General features: G+C 34.4%; 1 protein-coding gene across 3 annotated transcripts in view; it reads left to right on the forward strand.

Annotated features, from left to right (window-relative positions):
* Window positions 1-24097, forward strand: part of LOC114330372 (protein C-ets-1-like) — a 683925-nt gene that overhangs the window by 613469 nt on the left and 46359 nt on the right. The gene's annotated exons all lie outside the window — the stretch shown is intronic.

Here is a 24097-nt window from a genome sequence, read left to right on the forward strand (position 1 = left end):
TCTTCTATTTTATTCATTATGCTTCCTCTTGTCCAAATGTGTGCTTCACACCTACACAATTTGTAAGTTTTTACACAAATCTCCATTTTAAATAATCATTTATAATCCCGACGTTTGCACTTTGGTACATTCTTAATTAACAAATTTGGTTTCGGCATTTTTAATTTTTCTTCTACACATAATGAAGAAAATTTAATTGATTTTAAATATTCCACGCTAACATTTACGTCCACAAATCCTTCCATTCTTAATATAGTTCCGAAATTCGAACTTCATGAAAGCAAAATTTAAACATACGTGTGCCGTGCACGTTGAAAACACCAAAGATCATGCCATAAGATCACATCCAACTTGTGATCCTGTGGCCATCTAAACTTGTGGGCTATAGCGGGTAGCGGGGTGGGTGGTGAGTTGTATTTAGTCGTATGAAAAGTCATTGGTATAGGAACCACTGTGAGAGCGGTGAACGCGGGGTTCTGTCTAAGGCCTCGCATCCGTGAACTTTCTCCTTTGAAATAGAATAAAAATAATTAAATGTTACCTATTAGATACTTATAAACTCCTTGGATCTGTTATTTCGAATTTAAATTACTGTATAGTTAGATTAAAATGTTATTTATATAATGATAAATATTACATATATGAATGTTGGTGTGAAAATAATTTTGGGGGTTCACGTGCACATGTGCACTTATGGAGAAACCGCCACTGATCGCAAGTCTGTATAATTACAAAAGCAAATACCTAGCACTGAATTTTATACTAAATGCGGCTTTTTAAATGAAAATGGACAATTGTTGCGAGAGAAAAAATCTTAAAAATATGATCAAGTTCTTATCAACCACAAGAAAAAACGAGAGCCACAGATAATGAAGACGATATTGTAGAAAGCAATTAATAATTTGAAAACACATTAATTATTCCCTATCAAAAACGAAATAAAAAATATAGAAAATTCAAAATAGAGAGTTACTATAAGAACCCGGAAAACGCTATACAGGGTGTTTCATTAATAATTGTCCATATAGTAACTGGAGAAACCTTAGCACAAAATACGAAGATTTAACCTAAAACACTTAAATAAAATGTGGTTCCTTACTGAGTTACAGGGTGTTTTATCTAAAAATTTAAAAACTATTTTTGCTCAGCAATTTAAAACTGTTTACCGTATCCTTTTCATACTTGGCAGAAAGTGCGACTACTATTCACCCTACTAAACTGTGATAAACAAACGTTTCTAGCTACTACCAGAGGCGTACTACAGGGGATAGTGAATGGTTGACCCTTCTCAAATTCTACGCCACTGGAGGAATTACTATTTTAGTGCCATTTTTAGATTCTCCAATATTTTCTACGTAAATAATATACTCTTCATTGGTAACGATAAAGTTATTAGTTTTCGAGATATTTGAAGTTAAATATGAAACGGCACAGTTATTTCGATTAATTTATGATAAGATTCATATGATTAACATTTAAAAATTATTTGTACCCAATACTTTAAAACTATTTGGCGTATCCTTATCATACTCGGCAGAAAGTTTAGGCACGGTACACCCTACTAAATTAAGATAAATAAACGTTTCTAGCTACTACCAGAGGCGTACGACTGGGGATAGTGGCTGGTTGACCCTTCCCAAATTCTACGCAACTGAAGAAATTGCTATTTTAGTGTAATTTTTTGATTTTCTAATACTATTTATGTAAATAATATACTCTTCATTCGTAACAATAAAATGATTAGTTTTCGAGATATTTGAAATTAAAAATGAAGCGACACAATACATTAATCAAAATAACCGTGTCGTTTCATTTTTAACTTCGAAGATCTCGAAAACTAATGACTTTATCGTTACGAATGAAGAGTATATTATTTTTATAGAAAGTATTGGATCCAAAAATTGAACTAAAATAGCAATTCCGCCAGTGGCGTAGAATTTGGAAAGGGTCAACCATTCACTTTCCCCCGTCGTACGCCTCTGGTAATAGCTAGAAACGTTTGTTTAACGTAATTTAGTAGTTTGTACAGTTCCTATTCTTCCTGCCAAGTATGAAAAGGATACGTCGAATGGTTTTAAAATGCTGTGCAAAAATAGTTTTTAAATTTTTAGATGTAACTCAGTAAGGAACCACATTTTATTTAAGTGTTTTAGGTTTAATCTTCGTATTTTGTGCTAAGGTTTCTCCAGTTACTATATGGACAATTATTAATGAAACACCCTGTATAGACGAAGCAATAAAGCACTAAAATTGGCCTTACTTCCGAAAAAAAAAGGACAAGACGGATCTTAATAATTCTTTTTGCATTCGATTCGTGAATGCACCAGGAAACTTTGTGACCCGGAGCCATGATATAATATTGAAAAACTGCATACAAAAAATGCATTCTTAAAGTGCATCTCAAACAGACAATAAAAAAATTCAGAACTCGTCAATTATCGGCGGAAATGAGTTCACTTTTGTTACTCGGGAGTTTTTGGGGTCGCTGAAAACGAATATGACGTCAAAAGTGATCTCCAGAGTACCTACCTGGTGCCCAGGGTACCTACTGTTTACCTCGTCTTGTGAAGTTTTCGGCAAATTCATTAAAAATTAGTCATTACTCGGGGGTTTTTGGGGCCGCTAACGACGAATATGACATCGGAAGTGATTTTCAGAGTACCTTGTACCCAGGGTACCTACTGTTTACCTCTCTTGTGGAGTTTTCGGGCCAGAAATTTATTAAAAAATTAGTCAAAAATAATTATTCGGGGATTTTTGGGGTCGCTAACGACGAATATGACATCGGAAGCGATCTCCGGAGCACCTGTTACCCAGGGTACCTACTTCTTATGGAGTTTTCGGCAAATTCATTAAAAAATTAGCCAAAAATCATTACTCGGGGGGTTTTTGGGTCGCTGACGACGAATATGACATCGGAAGTGATCTACGGAGTACCTGGTACCCAAAGTACCTACTGTTTACCTCGTTTTCTGGAGTTTTCTGCAAATTCATTAAAAAATTAGTCAAAACCAGGTACACCGGAGTCATCGGAGATCACTTTCGATGTCATATTTGTCGTCAGAGACTCCAAAAACCCCTGAGTAATGAATTTTGACTAATTTTTTAATGAATTTGCCAAAATCTCCAGAAAACGAGGTAAACAGTAGGTACCCTGGGTAGCAAATACTCCGTAGAGCACTTCCGATGCCATATCCGTCGTCGTCAGCGACCCAAAAACCGCCGAGTAATGAATTTTGGCTAATTTTTTAATGAATTTGCTGAAAACTCCAGACGAAGTAGGTACCCTGGGCACCAGGTGTTCCGGAGATCGCTTCCGATGTCATATTAGCGTCGTTAGCGACCACAAAAACCCCCAAGTAATTATTATTGAATAATTTTTTAATACATTTTTTGCCGAAAACTCCACGAGACGAGGTAAACAGTAGGTACCCTGGGCACCAGGTACTCCGAAAATTACTTCCGATGTCATATTCGTCGTTAGCGACCCCAAAAACCCTCAGTAATAATTGTTTACTAATTTTTAATGAATTTGTCGAAAACTCCACAAGACGAGGTACACAGTAGGTACCCTGGACACCAGGTACTCTGGATCCCAAAATCCCCGAGTAACAAAATTGAACTCATGTCCGCCGATAATTGACGAGTTCTGAATTTTTTTTATTGTCTGTTTGAGATGCACTTTAAGAATGCATTTTTTGTATGCAGTTTTTCAATATTGTATCATGGCTCCGGTTCACAAAGTTTCCTGGCGCATTCACGAATCGAATGCAAACAGAATTATTGAGATCCGTCTTGTCCTTTTTTTTTCGGATGTTCAGTGCTTTATTCCTTCGACTAATACTAACCGCTGCAATTTTTAATCATGCAGACTGATGAAATTCATAAATGAATGAAGGGGACATGGAAAGAAAACCATAAGCCAAAAGACTGGACTGGGGCTGTAATATGTCCAATTTTCTAAATGAGGAGCAAAAATAATAGCGTACTAAATGTGACACAAAAAATATTCGCAACATATATATCAAAAAATTTGTAAAAAAAACACACTTGAAAATTATAATTTATTAGAGAATAACAACGTGAAATTTGTCGACTTCAAGCAAGCTTTTGACGGGATAAAGTAATAGAATAATAGTATTACGTCCTTGTATATTTGTGAATAAGCAGAACTACAGAAAATCGAGTGAAAGTAAATGAAAAAATGTCACAAAAATTAAAAATTAAAGGAGCGTACAAATTGATCTACTACCATCCATTATTTGCTAATGACTAAGCTAGCTAATTTACATACACACACATTCAAATTCACACAATCGCATGATATTGTTCGAAATCTAGAATAAAAAAAACTAAAACAGGACATTTTTACTGGCAATTATTATTTTATGTTGGTAATGACATTTGGTTTGAAGAAATCTTTTCATAGATAAAATGTTGTCTCAAACGCTGTACAGAAACCAATAACTTTATCTTTGTGTCTTATAGGTACTTGAGATCAATTACAGCATATTTTTTCTCATTGAAGATAATTCATTGGTCCAAAAATATAAGTGATTCAAAATATTTTCGACATAAGTAGTACTCTAAATACTATTACCGCTTAATGCCAGTACGTACCAAATATAATCAATTGGAGATTTTTATCTTAAAATAGGAGCCTATGTGAAAATTTCCATTTTAAATGCAGTTAATTTTGTATATTTCGTAATTATATGATTTTATTGTTTTAATGAGGCTTTACTGTTCGGTAAGGAGTTTGACCGACCGTATATATGGCGTAAGAATCGAGAAAAAAGAAAAACTGGTGTACGTATGGTCGTTGTTCGTTGAGAGACAGGTGCGTTTGGATAACGTAACCACCTGCTGATGACGACTACGCCGAGGAGCTGATACACTCTCTTTGGCCTTCGTGTTGATTTCGCTCCAGTGTTGGGTTTAGCTTAGCGTTTTAGGTTTTACTCGTTGGTAGACTGTTTTTAACATTACACTTAAAATAATATTAAAATCTTATGAAAATAGATATCAGCAAACTCTTCTATATTAAAATGTTGAATGGGTTGCATAGGCGAGTTCATTGTAAATGAAATAAACGATAGACGTACTCGCAATCATTTATTTTTACCCTGACGACCGGTTTCGCTTTCTGAAATTTGCGGAGCATCTTCAGGTCAACTGTTAGTAAACTAAAAACTAAATGCTACAAATAAAAATCAGAGTAAGAACGTTGTCTGGTGGTTATCAAAAACTATATGATCTAGGCAATATTAAAATATAAATAACAACCACAGACACACGTACCCCATATGTAGCTGTATATTATTATGCAATGTATAAGTATTAAGTATTGTACTTACATGCCGATGCAAGCAGTGTTTTCTAAGTCTTTACTATCATATTTTATGGCTCAATTTATGCTATATTAGAAAATTTAGTGTGATTTCTAATTTCAAATATATCCTTAAAAAAACTTTTTGTTTATCTATTCTAAGGGACTTTTGTTCCTCGGTAATAACGTGATCTTTCATTCTGCGTTTAAATTTTTCAAAAACTTAAGCTATTTGCTTCAGCCAACTTAAGCTATTTTTGTAAATGTTCTGACTGGACTATTATTTCCTTTTTTGGGATAATAGAATTAATGGTTTATTTTAAAACATTTCCGAATTTCTATAGAATAAGTGAAATGTACTTTCTATATTGCTTGAGTGGAGACCACGGGCAGAGCAAGCAAATGCGAGGAAGGTCCACAACGCGATAGACCGACGACCTCAATAGAATTGTGATCAATTGAATAGCAGAGACGCAGAACAGAAGAAGATGGAAATATTTGGTGGAGGTGTATGTTCAGCAATGAACAAATCAGGGCTGATTGGTGATGAACCTTCTACATAACAACCGCAGGGAACAATAGAAATAACAAAAATTAAGAATAAGTAGAATTAGTAAAATTACTAACATAACAAAGACCAGAATTTGTTAACATAGAAGACAACACGATAGGTATACATATAAATTCATCACCATTACCAATAAGTAAATCAGAGTTGGAAGAAATAACCAAATCGCTGAAAAATGGAAAATCCCCTGGTCCTGGTGACATCCCTGCAGAATTAGTGAAAGCCGGCACAGACAAACTCCAAGAACAGCTAAGAAAACTCTTCCAAGATTGCTTAAATGGTGCCGAATTACCAAAAGAATGGAAATTATCTATCATGTCAACAATCCACAAAAAGGGCAGCACGGATCAATGTGAAAATTACGGAGGAATTGCGGTAAACAGCACAATAAGTAGGACGTATGGGAAACTTATTAAAAACAAAATAGAAAATGACTATAGAGATTACGAAGCAGAGGAGCAAGCTGGCTTTAGAGCTGGGCGGTCCACAGTAGACCACCTGTACTCCATTACGCAAGTTATTGAGAAAAAAACAGTTATCAATAAAAAAAGTTCACCTGGTATACGTAGACTTACAAAAAGCATATGACAGTGTGCCCCTCAGCAAACTATGGTCAACCCTACATCAAACCAACATTAAACATGGTCTTATCAAAGCAGTCCAAAGTCTGTATAATGGAATGACTGCAAAAATTAAAACTGGATCAAGGATGTCTGAGGGATTAAGGTCACGAAAGGATTGAAGCAGGGTTGTTGTATTTCGCCTACCCTTTTTAAAATTTATCTGGCACAATCACTCAAGCGGTGTAAAAGAAAATGTAATGGCATGGGGATCCCTCTCAATGACGACACAACAGTATACACTTTATGTTTCGCTGATGACCAAATTCTGATTATGCTCAAGATCATGACGACTTAAGTTACATGACGCGGAAGCTAATAGAAGAATATAACAAATGGGGTCTCGAAGTCAACATTAAGAAAACTGAAGCCATGTGTATTGGAGGAACAAAGCAGTCCATTACATTAGACGATGGGAAGTACCTGGGCATGAAGATAACTCAAGATGGAACACTCGATGCTGCTATAAAAGATAGAAACATACAGGGTAGAAAAGCCATATCTATGATGAACGGCATTCTGTGGGACCAGACAATATCTAAAGCGAACAAACAGCTCATAGCATACTTAAAAGTATAATCACCTATGGTAGTGAAGTTTGGCCACTGAAACAAAGAGCGCAGAAAATGTTACTATTAACAGAAATGGACTTCTGGAGAAGAGCAGCAGGCAAATCAAGTAGAGATCGGATACCGAACGAGAGAATACGAGAAATGATGGGAGTAACACATACAGTAATTAATGACATAAAAACAAAATAACTGGTATGGTACGGCCATGTACACAGAATTGGCGTCGAAGAACGCTGTAAACCGATACTAGTAGTAGTAGTAAGAATAAGTAGAAAAAAAATGAAAGATACAAGATTTGAAATGGTTTCCAAAAGATATACATATAAATCAATTGAATATTAATTGAATCAGTCTCTTGAGGAATACGACATGTCCACAAAAGCAAAGTTGTGGACAGGTACAAAAAACATCTCGGGTTTGCCGGGTTCCTCTTGATTCAGAAAAATTTCTCAACTCTCTGGGTTCATTTAGATTAGAAATAGGGTAGGATTTCTCTTGAAAGTTACTCTACAGTTAAGGAGGTTCGTAAAAATGAAAAAAAAAACGAAAGTCTTTTTTTGACATGTCGGGTTTTTCAAACGACCGATTCAATTCGTATGTTCAAATAAAGAAGCCTTAGTAAATACGGCTACATTAGTGTAATCGGATATAAACTTTTTTTTGGATACCTATTAATGAATTCTGCGATCTACCGAAAGGGCAATAAGCGTTTACTACGACAAAAGTGAGGCTGATTAGGTATCCCTCCAATGATCTCCTTTACAAACTAGCTAAATTTATATTTAGTGTTTTTTATGTGAGAGTAGTTATAGGTCTGGATCCCGCGTATGAAAAAAAAGTTGATTAATAGCAAGCTGAAAATTTGTTAATAGCTTAAGGGTGTCTAGTCGGATAAACTTTGATATATGGGAACACTGGAACAGAGGCAGTTTTAATTGTGGAACAGGTTAAAAATTTGGAACGGTCAGAACACGAAAACGGTACATTTATTTTGTCCGACAGAATAGACTTAAATTCTCCGAACAGAGATTAAACTCTCATGCAAAAATCAAACTGCTATTTATCACCTGTCATAATTCCTGTCATTTGACATATTATACATGTTCCACTCATTAAAACGCCCATTTGGTGATAAATTTTAATAGCAGTCTGATTTTTGCATGAGAGTTTAATCTCTGTTCGGAGAGTTTAAGTCTATTCTGTCGGACAAAATAAATGTGCCGTTTTCGTGGTCTGACCGTTCCAAATTTTTAACCTGTTCCACAATTAAAACTGCCCCTGTTCCAGTGTTCCCATCTATCAAAGTTTGTCCGACTAGACATCCTTAAGCTTTTAACAAATTTTCAGCTTGCTATTAATAAACTTTTTTTCATACGCGGGATCCAGACCTATTATTAATGTTTACGGTTATCAACTTCAAATACAATGTACACATCTAAAGGTATTTTTTCTTATACTTATGTACCTATTTAGTTTTCAACACTTAAATTTTAAATTTCCTTTCGTATATTATTAAAAGAAAATATATGGCATAAAAGAAAATTTCGACTGTTGTTTTATTGTCTGATTTTATTGATAGTTTATTTTGGAAGAAACGACTTTGTAGACATTCCCCCAATGGAAAACCTTTCCTCTCATTTATTCTGTCATATAAATGCGCTTTGATATCAATCTGAATACATACAAACAAAACGTGCTAAGAATTCAACTGTTTTTAGTGTAGACAACTTCAAAATTTATCATCCAAGAGAACCATAACTTTTGTGCAAGGTAGAAATCCCATCCCCTATTTCTTAATTCATCAGCACTTTACAGACTTGCAGACATTCAAGAAACAGCAACAAACCGATAAACATCTCGGAGGTACGTCCGACAGATAAAAAACTATACGCACCTTGCCTTTTTAACAGTTCTGAATTTTTTCTTTTAGCAGTCACGCCAGCGTAGTACTACCTAGTGCCAATTTGTGATTCTCTTCTGTTGTTGTACAGGGTTGGATCTTTAAATCGAAAACAAAAGGCTTCTCAAATACCTACATTACCCGTAATACTTTTATTAAAAATAAAATCAGTTGGGCAGGCCAACCATTAAAATGCATTATACAGGGTGTTTGGTAAAGAATGGGCCATAGGTTAACCTTAGATTCCTGAGGTTAAACTAGGGCGATTTAAGCTAACTTACCTTAGTACAAAAGTTGATAATAACCGAAATACAGGGTGTCAAAGTTTTTATTTATTTTTGAATATTTATTGACAGGCGTGGGAGGACAACACGAAATTTGGTAAGTTGTACTGGTACCTACTGTACACCCTACTAAATTATGTTAAACAAACGTTTCTGGCTACTACCAGTGGCGTACGACGGGGGAACGTGAATGGTTGACCCTTCCCAAATTCTACGCCACTGGCGGAATTTCTATTTTAGTGCAATTTCTTGATGCTCCAATAATTTCTATGTAAATACTCTTCATTCTTAACGATAAAGCCATTAGTTTTCTAGATATTTGAAGCTAAAAACGAAGGAGCATAATACATTAATAAAAATAAGTGTGCCTTTTCATTTTTAACTTCAAATATCTTTAAAAATAATGACTTTAATTTTACGAATGAAGACTACATTATTTGCATAGAAAGTATTGGAAAATCTACAAATTATGCTAAAATGCCAGTTTCATCAGTGACGTAGAATTTGGGAAGAGTCAACCATTCACTTTCCCCTGTCGTACGCCTCTGGTATTAACCAGAAACAATTATTTAATATAATTTAGTAGGATGTACAGTACCTACACTTTCTGCCAAGTATCATAAGGATATGTCAAATAGTTTTATAGTACCGGGCACACATAGTTCTTAAAGTTTTAAATAAAGAATAAATTATTTAAAAAAAAAGAATACTTTAAAATAATTTGACATATCCGTGTCCACTGTACACCCTACTAAATTCTGTTAAATAATCGTTTCTGGCTACTACCAGAGGTACGACAGGGGAAAGTGAATGGTTGACCCTTCCCAAATTCTACGCCACTGATGAAACTGCTATTTTAGCATAATATTTAGGTTCACCAATACTTTCTATGCAAATAATGTACTCTTCATTCGTAAAGATAAAGTCATTAGTTTTCGAGATATTTGAAGTTTAAAATGAAAAGGCACACTTATTTTGATTAATGTACATATTATATTCGTTTTTAGCTTCAAATATCTCAAAAACTAATGGCTTTATCGTTACGAATGAAGAGTATGTTATTTACATAGAAAGTATTGGAGAATCAAAAAATTGCACTAAAGTAGCAATTCCGCCAGTGGCGTAGAATTTGGGAAGGGTCAACCATTCACGTTCCCCCGTCGAACGCCTCTAGTAGCCAGAAAAGTTTGTTTAACATAATTTAGTAGGGTGTACAGTACCAGCACCACTTAACAAATTGTGTGTTGTTGTCCCATGCCCGTCAGGAAATATTCAAAAATAAATAAAATAAAACTTAAACTTTGACACCCTGTATTTCGGTTATTATCAACTTTTGTACTAAGATAAGTTGCTTAAATCGGCCTATTTTAACCTCAGCAATCTGAGGTTAAGCTATGGCCCATTCTTTACCAAACACCCTGTATAAATGAAGTAGATATATTATCCCTTGTCCGTTATTATAGAATCTTTCATTTCTATTAATAGGTGCAAGTACTATAGACTATTATTGTCTCGAATATTTCTCCGATTTTTTATACTTCTTCTTTTTTAAGTGTCGTCTCCCAATCGGAGCTTGAATATCATCATGCATGACTATCTTTACTCTATCTACCGCTGCTCTGAAGATATGTAGAACTGCATTCAACCCAGTTCTTTGAATTCTTCAACCATGACACTCTCCTTATTCGTATACTCTTTCCTGTATTATCAGGCTTAGCATTTCATATCGCTGTCCCCTCATTATGTGTCCCAGATATTGTAACTTTCTTATTTTTATTGTGTTTTATTTCGTGTTCTTTGCCCATTTCTCGCAAAGAAGACTTTGCCGGGTTCGTTTTCTTCTGTGTCCATGCTATTCTAAGCATCGTCTTGTAACACCACATTTCAAATGACTGTAGCTTATTTGTGTATTCTTGCTTCAATGTCTAGCATTCAACTCCATATTGCAGTACCGAAAACACGTAGCATCTCAGAGCTTTTACTCTCAGTTCTAATCTAAAGTCTTTGTTGCAGAGAATTGTTTTCATTTTTATAAACGCATTTCTGGCTATTTACATATATCATGGCCCTTATTTCTGTTTATTGATCATTATTGTCTGAAATCCAGGTTTTTTATACACATATTGAGTAAAAATGTAATAAATAAATTTTTTCAAAAACTGATTACATGAAAGCTAGTCTAGCTGGGAAAGCTCTGCATATTGTAGATCTTAAAAAAAAAGATCTAAGCAATATTTAAGTAATATTAGTTTAATTGGTTGCAGTTTTTGCTATAAAATACAATCTAGTTTGACACAGATGGAAAATAAGGAGTATTTCAGTCTTGTTACTTTTTTACGGTTAGAGTAACGTACATTTTCTGATACAGACTGTTTAGTTTTCAATTAGATCTCTATCTAATCAGCCCTAAACATCCATCCCTGGATATAGCTTCCTTTTTCCATGCCTCTCTATCTTGAGCAATTTGCATCCATTTTGACCGGCGTATTTCTTCAGGTTATCTGACCATTGCATTTGTAGCCTTCCCCTTTCTCGTTTGTGGTTCCACATTCCACGGTCTCCAATGTATAATCGCCTTAGTCCATCTTTCATCCTTCTGCCTTAGGGTGTGTCCGGCGAACTTCCAAGCTTGGCTACTTGGGTTGATACATCTTTCACTTTTGTTTTGTTACGTGTAACAAGGTCGTTGCGTTGTTGCTCCAGGTAACTAAATCAGTCGAAGAAAAGAGTTCGTTTTTTAAGACATTTTTATTTGGAATCAAAACATACAAAATATAAGATAATTAGCTTTAATTACTCGTTAATTTCGTTAATAAAATATATTTCTAATCTACGCATCGAGCTTTCTGTTCGGGCCGATGTGACGATATTCTGTACATGAATGAATGATTTTGACGATCGCGTGAAATAGGAATTGCTTTTATTAATACGACATGAATATATAAGGAAAGGGAAGAAAGGGAATCTTGCTCAGCTCGCCAGATGAAAAGACATATTAGGGATATACGATCACCGCTTGTATAACGATAGGTAAGAGGAAAACTGTCGGATTTGCTCAGCTCGCCAAAACGACAGCGGAAAATGGTCGGGAACTACTACCTACATAAACTCACCTCTTGTACCTCGCTGTTGTTTATTATTCTTCGATCAATGCTCCAAGAATAATAATCAACTAGGCTTTTCGATCCGACTTTTATATTGTCCACGACGGTACAAAAACATGTTTTACTTAATTCATTGGCGTACTCTAGACGATAAAATTATATTATCGTCACATACGGATCCATTCGTTTCTTTTTCTGTCTGATAGTTTAATGTTCAGCATTTGTCTTTCCATGGATCTTTCTGTCTGCTATTTTTTCCATATTTTCCTTTGTAAACGTCCATGTCTGAGGGCCATATATGAGAACAGGGAGTGTACATTGATTGAAGACTCTTGTCTTTAAGTATTCGGGGTATTTTATGTTTTTTAGAATATGACATTTTTCTGAATGATGCCCAGGTAAATCTTATTCTTCTCTTTATTTCTTCGGTCTGATTTTCTTTATTTAATTTAGTGACTTGTCCTAGATCAATATACTCTTTTACTTGTTCTATTCCTGTTTGTGCCACTGTAATTATTAGTTCTTCTTGTTGATTGTTCATGGTTTTTGTTGTATTGTAATTCATCTTCAGTCATATCTTTGTCGATTCTCTATCTAGTTCTTCCATAATTCTTTGTAATTCTTCACTTTTTTCTATTATTAATACAATATTAGATTAGATTTCAATTAGATATACGCACTATATTGCAACACTGCTTCCCCGCTGCCCACCTAATGCACATGATTCGCGCCGATTCATTAAGTCATTCGCCATTTCACTCTACAGTGGTAATGCAACTCATTCTCATGAGCAATGTTGCCGATTTTAGCGCTTCCTTCATTGGGGATCCCCATCTAATCAAACACTAAACCGTTTGTATAAGAGCATGCTCTGAGCTGACTATTCTCGTGATCAAACAAGAAACTTATGGTTTATGGTACCCTATTTTTCTGAAAAGTGTATTAGAGATAAGAAATTTAACGTTCTAAAATCAATATTTTAAAACAAGTTTTCTCTAAATTGGCTTAGGTATATGCGTCATAAACAAAACTCCTCGCTGTTTTCTACATTTAAAGCCTCTCCCATGACAAACTTAAGATACCATTTACATTGTTTTGTGACTCATCAGTTAAACACAGTTCGTACATAAGATTAACATCAGTGCAACGTATTGGTGCATATTTATATTGGCTTAAATTAATATACTTTAGCTTATTGTTTTCTGTCATTTCCTTTTTGTCCAATCTCCGCATTCAAAGACTTTCCCATGACAAGCTTAGTATTGCAATTTCCTGGTTTTTCGACTAATCAATGAAGAGTAGGTTCTAAATCGACTCAAAATCATAGAAATATCTTTCATGTGCTCCCACCACTAGTCTCATCCATGGTGATTATATAAATGTAACTTTATTCTAGGATAGACAGACAATTCTGTCGTGCCATATATCTAAATTTAAATCATATCCCATATAATGGGCGACTTTGTCTACTGTCTTTGTAATATACACTACATTGAGTTTTCAATTAGATGTAGGTACGGATTCAAACTGGCAACACTGCCTGCTGTTGTAATAAACTATGCTTTATTATTATAAAAAAATAGAGGTGGCCATTTTTGTTAGTTTTTGAATATTCTCGGACAGTCCTTAGGTAGGTACTTGTTATGTTGTTAATTGCTAAAATTATTTATTAATTAAATTAACAGGATTATTTTTAACCAACTATGTGTTTAGTAAAAATAGAGCACAATGGACAACAATGAGGGAGGCCTATGTCCAGCAGTGGACCCAAAGGTCTGAGTGATGATGCATTCAGTGATTACAATAATTTATATACTATACAATAAAAACTAATAATCGAGAAAGGGAGCGTTCAAGTATTACGTAACGCGGTTTTTGAATATTTTTGACCCCCCTCCCCTACGTAACGCACCTTAATGGAGCGTTCACGTATTACGTAACGCAATTTTTGAAGATTTACGTAATACTTGAACGGCCCCAAAAGAGAAAAATTGATAAATTGATTGTAACATAATATTGTTACGTAGAAAAATTTTTGAACATCTTTAACGGTTAAAATATAATTTTAAATGTTACTAAAAGACACTATAATAATTTCCACTTAACGCAGCGCAAGATTTTTTAAATTTATTAACCTATAATCCAGAAATAAGACACTGAAAAATTATATGACATACACCTCATTAATATTCTCTAGCGATGGTTTTGTCTGTTAAAACCGGACATCCGCCAATCAAAACACTAGGAACGATTTTAACCAGGCGAACACCCTCCCAGAATTTACAAATAATCCTTCCTGTTAATCCCACGTTTTATATATCTTTCTTCTACCCTTTCCCCTATAAACTCACATTCCGAAACTGTTGCATAAATTGAGCAGAACCGTACTACACGCAGAAAAGTTGTTTATGATCGAAATATAAAAGAAGCGCATAGTTTTTATTAATGTTCACCTGTAGTAATAGTTTACTTTTGTATTGGCGCCATTATTAATAGCAATAAACCACAATTTTTATTTTTTTTTAAATCATTGATAAAATATGTTTTCTTTGATTCTTCGGATACGTCATTTTCTCATTGCCTTTTTCTGACTGAAGATTGTCTACTTTCTTTAATATTAGCTTTATGTTGTTGAAAGAGTGATTCAAGTTGTCCTTTGCGTACGGCGGTATATAAATTAATTATACATCAACTATATTAATATAAAGTGTTGTACAGAATTTTGGCTTTGAAAATAATTACATATACCACATAATGTACTTGTTACAATGATTGGAAGGAAATAGAGTGTGTGTGCGTGTTTGTGTTTTATTGGCACTGGTTTTCACAACCAACTGGCCAGTCAATTTCATAATGATTTTTTAGATTATAACTTATCACTAACTCAGGGGAGTAATGTGCAGTGTGTGTGTGTGTTGAGTAAGTGTCTTGTTACTTTGCAAAGTCGACGTCATTGTCTTTACAAAGAGACGCTAATTGTATCCGAATGTCTGCGGTCCCTCCGGTGAGTACCGATCCCACAAGGACAGAAACTATCTTCATTTATTATTTTATAATAAACGAAAAATTTCTGACCCTGGTGAGATTCGAACTATAGAACATTCGGACCTTTCGATCCAAAGGTAGGCGCTCTTACCACTGAGCCACAGAGGGGGTTAAGGAAGGAAATAGAGAAAGTATTTAAACTATCAGATTTTTGCTTTTTGTTTACTTGGATGGTGTGATATAACAATGGTTGTACCTAATTACTGTAGATACGATAGTAGCCAATAAAAAAAGTCTACAAGTAGTTTTATATAAACACCAATAAGATGCCTAAGAACATTGCAATCTGATCAAACCAAACACAAACTTAAGACTGCGCATGACTCCGATCGAAGTCAAAGTGGTACTTTGCTAGATGCGCATGACTCCGATCTGTGACAGTGCCCGTTGATTTTCAATACGGTATATTTTTGTCGCTCCTGGATAACAACTCTCGAAAATAGTCAGCAGCGGATGTGTTAAGGGCAAATTCACTAGTTTCCCTTAGGTTATTTTAATTTATTGCACACATATTAACCTGTACCATCACTTGCACTATACTCTGCTTTTCACTTAACTAACTCAAAGTGTATTCCTATTGAGTCTTCTAGCCATATCAATGTTGTCAAGGAGCTGGATGGCCTCAACATTGACGGGTTGAAGAAGTCGTTGTTCGCGACTCTTAGCAAATTTTTCAATGATCTTGTTAACCGTAGCCATTTCTATGTCCCTATAAAGGTTACTCTTTGTTTCTATAGTACCAAGGAGCGTTAAAAATGCTCCTTAGCACATTGTTTTGGAATCGCTAGATGATGTGTAAATTATTCCTACTAGAACAACCCACAGCTGGATGTCATATCTCCATAATATATCTGTTTTAGAATCAGTTTATACAATAAATCTTCCCAATTGCCAATACATTTTTTTATACGTGATATTCAGCAGTTCTCTTTTCTTTTTAACATGGACCCTCCAGCGTAGCCTAGCATCTAATGTCTTAATACCCAAATATTTAGCGGTATCGACATATGTAATCTGAGTATGTATTACATATATTTACATTATGATCGACAAAATATAAGTATTACAACAGAACTGAGTTGTTTTTTCTTGTTTGTAAAATTAATGTGCGCACTGACTTTATTTTGTTTAATTTAATTCGCCAGCATTGAGTCCAGTAGTTCAGTCTGTTAAGAGTGGTTTGCAGTTTTCTTGTTGCTTCTTCCGAGTGGGCTTCTTGTTGCTTAATCCCAAAAACTTCATCTGAAATGTATGATTCCAATAATCATGTGTATTTGTTTGGCAATTTATATGTAAGTCCTTCGTGCCATACTTTATCAAAAGCTTGCGCCACGTAGAGGAAGACATCGGAGCAAACTTTCTTTTTTTCTATTCTATTCAGAGGTTTCAGCCTTTTTAGCAATAGCTTCTCGTATAGCTTCAAAATTACTGGTAGTAAGAAAATCGGCCTGTACGATGATAATTTATTTGGTTGCTTTCCAGGTTTAAGAATCATTATGACCTCTAAACTCTCCATATCTAGGGAATATAATATATTATCTTAAGCCGAACGAGGCATTTATTTATAAGATATGCCAGCTTTAATACGGCTTTTCTTAGAAGTTGTTTTAAGATTTTCCCAATAATTAAATTAAACCCAGGTGCTTTCCTGGGATTGATGTTTGCATTAATTTCGTTGGACACTTCTTTTGGAGCCACTAGTTTAATTTCACCGTCAAGAAGTAGTTTGAAGTGACAAAAACGAAATAAGAAACTCTTGCCAATGATAGGTGCTTATTTTGTTTAGATGTAGCTACTAATAATAACGTCTGACAAAAACTGTGATCTATACCGTTAGGTATTGCAGAAAACAGCAGTGGGTATATGAAAATCTGTTTCATAATATGTACCTACTTTGTATTCAAGTTACTGCACGTTTTTTTTTGAGTTCAGTATAAAATTCGGACCTGCAAAGTTTATTATACCTATAGTTGAAATACATAATGTATCCGGTCTATATACTAATCTAAGAAGTTTGCACTTTTCAGAAGTGCATACTTAAGTATATCCTAATATTATTTAACCAAACAAACATAGTCGATGCAAATTATATGTTTCGTTTCCACGTTCAGTCTAGAAATCGTCTTCCTGTGTGTGAACGTATAAGGTTTCCCGAAAACTCATTTCCACGGCGCTGGTTGTTCTTAGGTTATGTTTTATTTTAGAGGTAAATGTGTATCAAATAGTAATAATCCTAACTACAAATAACAAATATCATTTAGCATAACAACATAACTATTGCAATTTCTAAAATGTGTTCTATTTTTGAGATGTAATCTAATTTTAAAGCCCAATCAATGTAATCTCCCAATTTGTTAAAGCGTAAAACAAATGCATTGCTTGTAGTATTAGGTATGTGTTTTCCAAATTTTTTCCATTCTTCTCACTATTCCTCTAACTGACCCTAAATATTAGAAGGAATGAACAACGCAAGGATTGATTCTAGATATAGAATACTCCTCGAATACATACGTATACGACAATGCAACTATGCAAATAAATGTATCAGAAGGCCTAACAACAAGCAAAATAAGAACGGAGAGAGGAGTTAGACAGGGAGACACTATCTCTCCAAAATTATTTACCCTTGCTATTAGATTTTATATGTTTAATTTAAAAAATTTGAGATTAGAGATTTGACTTTTCATAAAAACCACTTTTTTATTTATTCAACCACTACATTCATATTTTATCAACAACAACCTACTTAATTTTTTTTTATGTAAACATTCTAAAGCTTGGTTTATATGAACATTACAAAAATATATATTCCAATACTCCCACCTTTTGTTAAGTTGTTCAACCCATAAACAAACCTTTTAAATAAAAAAAATATATAACAAATGTCCACTTTATTGCACTCTGATTGTCTATCTCTTGCTTGTCCAGTGTCAAAAACATATTCAGTGGTGGAACGACGAGTTTCTATATCACCTGCATCATCTGCGTCACTGTATCCATGCATGTTAACTTTATTATATTTGTCATAACAAATGCCATAATTTATTATGCCTTTTAAGTACCTGATGATTCTTATGACAGCATTCCAATGTGCTGCATAGCAGCTGACTACTCCCACCACTTGTGCAATGTCAGGTCTTGGCACTACGACTAAACCCATTAATGAGCCTATTCCCTGTCTACATGGCATTTCATTTTCTAATGTCCTCTTATTTGACTCACCTTTTGTATAACTTGCTTGACTTAGAAACATTGTTCCAGCCTCTAAGTTTCTTGTAATTTCTAGTCCGACTAAATAGTTCCCAACTGTCACTGTCACTTCAAAACAGTCTTTTAACGCGCACAAAACTGTCTCTATTGCTAACTTTTTCGCAGAAAATAACAAATCGTCATCAACATAAATTATTAAGATCACTTTAATATTGTCTACATATCGTCATCAACATAAATTATTAAGATCACTTTAATATTGTCTACATATCCAGTATAAACACACTGATCAGCTGATCAGCTGATGATTTTAGAAAACCGTAGTTAGCCAAGAACGTGTGGAATTTTCGATTCCAACACTGTGGTGATTGTTTTAAACCGTACAATGACTTATCTAACTTGCACACTAGTCTGGGTTCACACTTTAGCCCCTGAGGTGGTGGCATAAAAATGTCTTCGTCAAGACGTTCATATAAAAATGCAGTTTGTATATCGAACTGCATGTCTGGCTTCTTAACCATAGTCCATGTTTAATTTTTCACTAGTGCATCAAACTCTTCATTTATGGCAGTTTTTCATTTTTCTTTGTCACTACTTGACACTGCTTCTTCATATGTCTGTGGTATATCCATTTCAGTAAAATTTACCTCCAAATCATTTAATCTGGCTGGTAAACGTCTATTTCGTTGTGGTCTCAAGTTGGTATATTGTCAACATCTTGTAAAACTTCTATTTCATTATTATATTATTAACATTTATTTGTTCTTCTTGTCTCTCTTCAAGTTAATTTTCTTGTATTTCAAAAATTGTCACATCTTCTGCTGCTATCTTGATCACATTGTCTTTCTAAAAACACACTTCTAGAGATTACTATTTTCTGTGTTGTTTGGTTGAATAATCTATAATTTGTGGAGTTTTTATCATATCCAACAAATATAACCTTCTCACTCTTTGCATCTAGTTCCCTTCTTTTCTGGTCAGGAATATGTACATATGCATCACACCCAAATACTTTCATGTGCTCAAATACAGGTTTCTGCCCTGTCCACTGTTCATAAGCTGTAGAAGCTGGTGTCTGTTTGCTTGTAATTCTGTTGCAAATGTAGATGGCAGTATTAACTGCCTCTGCCCATAGTCTCTTATCTACTCCAGAATGGTATAATATACATCGAACCATTTCTACAATTAATCTGTTATCTCGCTCAGATCTGCCATTTTGCTCTGGAGTGTATGGTGCTGTGGTTTCTGACTCTATACCTTCTTGTTCTAAATACTCTTTGAAAGCATTATTTGTATACTCAGTACCATTATCTGTAAGCAGTTTTTCAACAGAGTAGCCATACTTTGCTTTTATTTTGCTATTATATACTTTGAAGCAATCTAGTTAGTACATCTGCTTTATGTCGAATAAAATATGCTACTCTATACACTGTGTACTCATCTTTGAATGTTACAAAGTAACGTGCTCCTTGCATAGATTCAGTTTGCATAGGTCCACAAACATCACTGAATATTCTTTTTCCAGGAGGTAACTTTGTGTGTGGTCTCTCTTTAAAAGTTTTCTTATGTTGTTTTCCCATCAAACAACCTTCACACACAAAATCTTGTTTCTTTTCTGTAACACCTTTGATTAAGTTCATTTATACAATTTCTTCTAAATATTTCTTATTAACATGTCCTAATCTTTCATGCCATATCTTTAAATCACCTACTGTAGTCACACATGCATTATATATTATTGTGCGAAACATAATTTTATATGTGTTGTTTCTATCCTTTATAGCAACTGCTACTAGATTCTCATTTTCGTATACTTCGGCTTCATTGTTATTCTTAATTACACTCATACCTTTGTTTGTCCAAACACCTTCTGAAAATAAATTCTTTTTCAACTGTGGGATATATAGCACATCATTTATAGTGGATTTAAACCATTGTCCATTGATCAACTTCTCTATTTTAATAGTTCCCTTACCTTGTACTGGTAGTGTTTGATTATTGCCAAGTGATACCTGTGATGTAAAAGTTCTGTCAATATTGAAACTGTTTTTCTTCTATGTTGAATGCACTCTCATTATCAACATTATAATATGCACTACTCGAAGAACCATCATGCTGATTTTCGTTAGAGTTGCCAGCTTGTGCTCTATCATTCGTTCTGTAACCTTTTCTGTAGTTACTAAAGCCACCTCTGCCTCGGCTATGACTTCTATATGACCTGCTACCACTGTTTTCTTGTTCGTTCTTTTCCTCTCTGCAAACTTTGGCTATATGCCCTCGCTTTCTACATGAAAAACACATTATACCCCTTTCTTGACCTTTCTGATTATATTTGCCTTTAAATGACATTGTTGCCAGTGCTTGTTCTGTCTCTTCATATGTAGTTAAGTTCATTTCTTCATCTAACAGTCTTGCGGTAAGGTTACCTATAGTTTGTTTAGCACTGTCTACGGACAACCATGCCTGTCTAACATTTCTGTACTTTTGGGGCAATGTACTCAGTATTTTTGTCATAATAGCAATATGCTTCTTTAATTTGCTAGCAAGATTCTGCACTTTTGCTATGTGTTGAGCGATAGTATCTAGGCTACTCATCTTATATTGATGAAACCGTTCATGCAACATCATTTTATTTGTTTCTGATTTCTGCTCATAAATAGACTCAAGGGTCTCCATAATCTATTTAGCAGTATTACAACTTTCAATCAAAGTAATCTGATTTAATAAACTCACTGCAGATGTTAAAGTAAACATAGCCTGTGCATCATTTTTAAACCATGCCTGAAATTCATCTTCTGCTGCTTCTGGTTTACGCCATCAAACGCCATCAAACTTACTAACTGTGGTTATATCTATTTGGTCACCCATTTTTTTAACTTTAAATTTCACGGCGACACACGCCACTCTAGTTCTTTCTTTTACTGGGACAAACCCTTATACTCGGACACACCGGAAAAGTCTTTAAATATACTTTCTTGCTTTTCGGACCGATACATTAGGTCTGTTCGTAGAACGATCAGCAACCGTTTCCAACTATCAGACGCATGCTTGTTCGAAGTCTACGATCTCTAACTGGTAACTGCGCAGCGCTAACTGGTAACTGCGCATGCGTCTGATGGTTGGCAACGGTTGCTGATCGTTTGGATCGTACTACGAACAAACCTATTTAAACTGAATATACGCAGTAATTAAGTATGATCTGGGGCCACATAACCTATTAGATTTTATATGTTTAATTTAAGAAAAAACTAGAGATTTGACTTTTCATAAAAACTACTTTTTTATTTATTCAACAACTACATTCATATTTTATCAAGAACAACCTACTTTATTTTTTTTATGTAAACATTCTAAAGCTTGGTTTATATGAACATTACAAAAATATATATTCCAATACTTGCCTTAGAAGATGTGTTCAATAAGTGAAATTGGGAACAACGTGGAATTAAGATCGATGGCAGAATTTAAGTCATCTAATATTTGTCGATGACATAGTACTCCTAAGCAACAATAGGTACAGAAGAACTAATCTACATGCTAAAGGAGCTTAAACAAGAATCTGAAAAAGTCGGTTTAAAAATGATCTTAAATAAAACAAAAGTGATGACAAATCTAGACAAATCTAGCACAATCGACTTAGATGGAGGTGAGATCGAAAGTATCGAAGAGTATATATACCTAGGTCACACGATCAAAATAGCCTAACAGAAACAAACGGCAGAGATAACTAGAAGAATCTGAATGACTGGGGTAGCAGTAGGAAGACTCAGTGATGTGTTGAAAAACAAAAAGATATCAATAAGTCTAAAGAAAAGGGTATTCAACAGTTGTATTCTACCAGTTATGACCTATGGAATGGAAACGATGACACTTACAGAGGTATCAGCCAATAGATTGAGAACGACACAGTAGGCGGTCGAACGAGCTATGTTAGGAGTATCTCTGAGGGAACATATACGAAATGAGGACTTGCGAAACAGGACGAAGGTGAAAGATGTAATTTCAAGAATTGGACAAAGGTGGACGAGAAACATTGTACATTGGAGTTGAAGACCACGCTAGCACAGTCGTAGCAGAGGTAGACCACAAAAACGATGGCTAGATGACATCAAAGCAAAAATGGAGAGAAACTGGTACCAAATAGCACAAAACAGAGAAGAATGGAGAACTCATGGGGATGCCTTTGTCCAGGAGTGGATGCAAACAGGCTGAAGAAGAAGAATCCAATCCCATATAAACACAATATGTATTTAACTTGGCATTCCACAAGACAACAGTTTCAGAACATTACTTTATGAAGATTATGATTTTTTTTCATCGTTTAAGAATATTTAAATACAAGTTAAATGGCTCACAAACCTTAAGTGTATCTACATTCTAAATTTTAAATGTCAACAGGAAAAAATTAATGAAAATGAAAAAGTTATTATTATAAAATTAGTTTAATTTTTAAAATTTGTTTAAAAAATTAGTTTTTTATTCAAGAAATTATTTTAGTTTTTACATCTTCATCAACTACGGAACAAGCATCTTCAAATATTTTTGTAAATTGAATTACAACTCTTGACTGATACGCGTCTGATTTTAGATTAAATTTACTATAATGGAAATTTTCTACGTGGCTAAATCCCATACAAACATAATATTAAATTTAACATAAATTTTCTATACTTAATCGATTTTTTAAAATAAAATAATTTTATTGAAGATTTTTATAATCTTTTGTTAGGTAGGGTACATATAATTTGGCATGTCGAAGAAAATTTCTGATATCAGTAGTGTAGTTCCTTAGCTTTCTAAACAACAATTCGATGTGCGTGAATCATTCGATCAAATGTCAATTAACGTGGAAAAATCCTAATTTGAGTAATTATTATGCCCATATTAATTTATTTCCTATTGCTATTTTAATTATTGTATTTGCCGCTATACATGCTTCGAAAAACAAACCCTTCCAGTGGAATATGGTCTGATCAACTAATTAATTTTCAAGGTTAATTAATTTCAAGGTTATAGAATATTTTCTGTAGATGTAGGTACACTTTTTCTTGGTAGGAGAAAGAAACCATGTGTGTTTGTTTTCTTCTTTTTCGGCTTTTTCCCATTAAATGAGTTCGTCGTTTTCCTCCTCCGCACGACCTATTCTCCCAGTCGCCATCTCTGAGGTGTCTATCGTAGCATTTCCTATGTAAGTTTTCCATCTCATAGCAGGTCTTCATCTCCGTCTTCTTCCTGGCGGGTCCCAGTCCATTATTCTTTTTGGCTACCTGCGCTCTGACATTCTTTGTACATGGCCGTACCATTGCAGACCTCTGTTTTCCAACTTTTTGTAATTGAGCATTCTACTTCCATTCTATTCCATATTTCCTCTGTTCTTGTTTTATCCTCTCTGAAAAAACGAAAACAAAAACATTCAAACACATTAGCGCGCTCATCACTGTATATTTACTCCTTATCCTCATTAG

Source organism: Diabrotica virgifera, chromosome 4 (genome assembly GCF_917563875.1).
Source record: "Diabrotica virgifera virgifera chromosome 4, PGI_DIABVI_V3a".
Lineage (NCBI taxonomy): Eukaryota > Metazoa > Arthropoda > Insecta > Coleoptera > Chrysomelidae > Diabrotica > Diabrotica virgifera.